Source organism: Apis dorsata, unplaced genomic scaffold, assembly GCF_000469605.1.
Source record: "Apis dorsata unplaced genomic scaffold, Apis dorsata 1.3 scaffold_130, whole genome shotgun sequence".
NCBI classification, from domain to species: domain Eukaryota; kingdom Metazoa; phylum Arthropoda; class Insecta; order Hymenoptera; family Apidae; genus Apis; species Apis dorsata.
The window spans coordinates 78,001-83,096 of NW_006263423.1; the positions used below are offsets into that span (position 1 = coordinate 78,001).

The following is a 5,096-nucleotide window of genomic DNA, read 5'->3' on the forward strand; positions in this document are numbered from 1 at the left end:
CTATGTGGAGTCGAGAATCGAGAAGAATAAAATCATCACAGTTCCTTCTAGTTTCTAAAGTCTGCCATTCCGTCATCCTTATCTCGAATCTTTGGTCGATTCTTTGGTACATTAAATATACACGTTTCCGTGCAATTTGTTTGTAAAATGATCTAGAAAATTCTTGGATATATTCCTTTCTATTCCTCTTAAACGGGAGAATTTCTTAGACACAAATTTCTATAAACGAGGATAGAGAGATAATTTTTGAATCTCCCTCTCTGCTTCTTGACTCGAGCTGAATCAAAATTCAATTTAGCTTCGTCTCTTTTACACGTAATCACCGATCTATCTAATAAAAATTACACACAATCGTGTGCAATTTCAACGAGGTGAACTTTTTTAATTTTTTTAGTCGCTAAAATTTTGCTTTTGACAAAGAGATTTGCGAAAGTGGCAGAGAAGAGGGAATCCGTGTTAATCGAGATGGTGTAATGGAAGATCATAAATAAAAGTGTGATCCTTATTTATCCAACGTGCTCGTAAATCTAGGGGGTTAGACTTTTACGTGTTCGGTGGAAAACCGGCGACAAATATTCGATTATCGAACCATTAAGAGTGTTTTACGATACAAAACGATGGATAAAAATATTTGGCACGGGATTTCACGCACTTCTTCTCTTGTTAAATCTTTGGAAAATTTTCCACGTGTCCTTTGTGAATAATTTTATATAAATACGCAAAATCGATATATTTAAAGAAACACGTGAAATATTTCTTTGAATAGTCGATAGAAATTTCATTCATCGAGATCAAATGATTTATTCAGATCCGTTTGTTAATTTAATATTCCATTCGATTTTCAAATTAAACTATTTATATTTTAATTATGATAATATAAAACTTGTTCGAATATTTTGGAACAAACGTTACAATTTCTATAATATTTCTTTTAATTTTATCAATCCATCTAATCGAACACGTATTAAGAGTTAATTATATCTCGATAAATCTTCGAAATTCATTTTTTCGAATATATCGATTAAATTCATATTATTCATTTGTATTATTCATTAATTTTTTCATTTGATAATAATGCATGGTATGAAATTTTGCGTATTATTTAATATCGCAATTCAACACGTTTGTCGACGCGATTATTACACGATATCTCTTTGGTGATTTTAATTGCTTGAGAAATCGAATAAGTTTGAAAAGAAATTCATCCCAATGACAATATAAATGAAGTTTTCAATGAAGTTCCACGAATAATTTGAAAAACTTCGGCATATTGCGTTAGAAATGATTAAGGAATCATCGATATTTCTACGGAACAATATTTCTTCCGGAAGAAAAAAAAGAATCTAAAAAATTTTTCAACTAATTTCGAAGAGAATCGTTTCTCAAAAGGATTGAATTTTTTTTATTATGAATAGATTACGAAAGACAGAGTTTAAAATTCAAATCTATCTTTGAGAAGAATAAATATCGTCGCTCGTAATTTTAATAATCGTATTTTAGTCAAAATGTTTGTTTACATTTTAATTTTTACGCAGGAAGCAGGAAAAGTAGCGAGCTTATCTAACAATTTCTGGACGAACAAGAAAACATTTTTATGAAGGAACGTTATGGAACATTTGTGGGGAATGGGAATTATGATAAGACCAGGAAGCTCTATATTATAATAATCATGGAACAGTGTATCCACGTATTTTCCTCGCAAGGATAAAATGATATCGTAGAAGTCAAGCATCGTGGGCGTGAGATTTCTCTCGCGAATGAAACGCGAAGGGAAATACGAAATGGAGCAGTAAAAAAATTTTTTTTTGAATATAATAGAAGGCGAAAGAAACGACGTAGAAAAGATTCGAATTATTCTCGAGTTACAGAAATTGATACGTCTAAATAAATCTAAAGAAAGGAAAAAAAAAAAAATAAATGAAAAGAAATGAGAATCGTAATATTTTTTAAGCTAATTTTTCCAATAATAAAAATTGCAGAATATAAGACGAGTCGTTTAACGCTTGAAAATCAATAACCAGAAAATTTTATCTTCGCTGTTGAGTAGAAAAGGATCGTGTGTGGTCAGACGCGAAGCGTAAAGAAGTATTTTCAAAAAATTTAAACACGTCTTTAATTAATGATATAATAAATAATTATAAGAATCTAAAGTTTTTAAAACTTCTCTTTTCAAGTACGTGATGAAACTATCGTTTACTCGGAAAAAGTTTAATAGTTTAATATAAAAATATTGTACTGTTTGAAACAAGGGGTTGAAAAAGAAGATGTTTATTCTTTCTTCAGCATCCTTTTCCATTCCTTACAATCCTATTCTCTCCCTCTCTTTCTCTCTCTCTCATCTCATATTTTTCCCTCCCTATTCCCATCTTTTCATCTTTTCTATTTACCACCCTCTCCTCCTTTCATTTTTTTTTTTTATCATTCTTCTTTCTCTCGAGAATCACAGAGAAGAAAGAAAATATTTTTTCCTGAAACCAAACTATGATTTGCTCGACAGTGGCAAGAAAAAGAAAAACTTTACTTCTAATATTCCCCCGATTATTTTTCGCAATATTCTCGCTTCGCAATATTTCCCCCTGCTATATTTTCCACGAAAGGAAGAGAAATGAAGTGGAATAGGTTTCGAGAAAAGAGAAGCGACAGAACGAAGAGAATTCTGGAAGGAGAGGGAACGGGAAAAATGAGACAAAAGCGGTGCGATTTGTAAAAGGAGAAATGCCGTGGGTAGGAATACGTGACCGTTGTACCATATTTGCGGCGGCCTCACGGCCACCAAGGACTTTTCCATCCGCGTGGAACACGGGTGAAATAAAGGGAAGAGAAATTTTGAGAGGAACACTGACACTTTTCCTCCAATACATTATTAGAGAACGATCGTTTTCTCATCTCCTTTCGAGGGATTAAATTAAATTCTTTTCATACGAGGCGCGATTAGCATTTCATAATTTCTAACTTATACTTATACTTATAGAAAGATTTTGAAAGGGATGGATATTTCTTGAAGATAGGGATTTATTTCTATGAATGGAGATAAGATAATTTCAAGATCTTTCTTATTACTTTATATATTACAAATTAAAATTGGAATTTGTTAAAATTTCACATTATCACTCATCATCGTTCAATTTCGATTTTTTTTTTTTTTTTCTTTATATCACGTTCTCCACTTCACGCGATATTTTAATAAAATTCGAACAAATACTTTTAGTTTCTTCAGCGTGGGAATAAATAAATATTTTTTTATTTGGATATAATAATATCACGTGGTACGTATATCGCATCATAATAGAGATGCCAAGTTCCTAGTAATGGATTCCTAGAATGGATTTCGTGGAAAGCAGGAAATCGGTTTTTGTTTGATAAAAGAGTATATATTGCGCTCTCTCTCTCTTTCTATATAAATATATATATGTATCTATATATAAAAGATCGAGAGAAGTAAATATCACAAACCAAGCCACAGAGAAACATCTTTCCACGGGAATGTATGTACGTATATTTTCTTACGTATCAAACGCGACACGTTTCAGAGGAAACGAGGAATTCCATTCCAACGGATAGCCGGAATCTAATCTCTCTCATCCCTACCATTATATAATTATACGCTTCTTCTTCTTCTTCTTTAACCTCCAACAAATTACACAAATTACACGAGTTTAACGAGTGCAACGAAAAAAAAAAAAAAAAAAGTATTTTAAAATTGAACGAACGATGAAGTTGAAATTGCCTCTTCTGTTTAAATCCCATTATCGTTGCACAATAATTATAATTCCACCGCGATCTCGCCATTTATTTATTATAACGAGATTTACGGGATTAATCAATCCTTTGCTTGCTAAGGGAACAACAAAGGGAAAATAGCCATTACGTAAACAGCTTGGTCGGCTCCATTTTTATGAACCCCTTTATACACGAGCTTGAGACGTGTCGGATCCAGCCTATGCTTTACGGCGGCCATCGGAAAAATAATATTTCAAAGCGTGGCTCGCGACTTTGGATCGCCGTTTAATGGGATACTTATTCACGGGAACGGTTCGATTTAATCCACCCCCAGATGATGCATTTCACCCGTTCTCCCTCCTCCATTAGCTAATTCTCGCCGCACAGAGGGAAAAGGAGAAAAAGGAAACGACGGTTCGGAAGCTAGATCTCTCTCCCTCCCAAATGGCTATTTTTATGTAATGAAAATTTTCTGAGAGGGAGAAAGAGAGAGAGAGAGAGAGAGAATGGGAATTCGTCGAATTGCGCGATAATCCAATGACGTTTCGAAGAATTAGAACGCTTTGGGGAAAATGGGAAAATGGGAAAAATAACACTTTACTCCAAGTGTTATTAGGAGATTAAATATTTTTTATTTAGATAAGCAATTTCTTTAATAATTTTGGACTACGTTCGTTCTGAAAATTGCAGATAATTTCTACGAAAAAAAATGAAATACAAATATATCTTTAGAAATATCGATTATTTAGTATTGCTTTATTTTGACATCGATGAAAAGTAAGAGAGCTGGTTTAGAAAAGGATTATACAAGAAATTTGGACGGTAAAATTTCCATTGTTACTTAAAAAAAACGAACATAGAAGAAGTTAAAAAAAAAAAAAAAAAAAGAAAGAAGGAAAGGGGATTCCCATTCGAAAATTGCCGAGATAACTTTAAGAATTCTCTCCGATTCTTTAAATTACGATACGCTTTCGACGACGCCAACTTCACCGAGAACAAAAGAAGGAAACAATGTTTAAAAACTTCTGGCTACTTCACCAAGACAGAAGAGAAAGAGAGAAAAATTCGCCTCGTCGAAAGAACCGAGAGTCGCGGCCGTTCTTTCCAGCGACTGGCGAAAACTTGGAAAACTCCTCTAACTCTAATGTAAAACAACGTGTCAGCACAGTAAACCGAACTGCATACCTCGAAATTCATGCTTCGTTCCTGAGAAAGCTACGTGTGAAAATACATAAAAAAGAAAAAAAAAATATGGCGGAGGAATTTAGGGAGAGAAAAAAAAAAAAAGAAAAAGAAAAAGAAACACAAATATGGCAACAATTAGATATCTTGTCTTCTCCTTCTCTCTCTCTCTCTCTCTCTCTCTCTCTCTCTCT

General features: G+C 33.1%; 1 protein-coding gene across 3 annotated transcripts in view; it reads right to left on the reverse strand.

Moving 5' to 3' along the window:
- The window catches only part of LOC102672248 (alpha-catulin), a 71,827-nt gene that overhangs the window by 53,633 nt on the left and 13,098 nt on the right, over window positions 1-5,096 (reverse strand). The window lies entirely within an intron of this gene.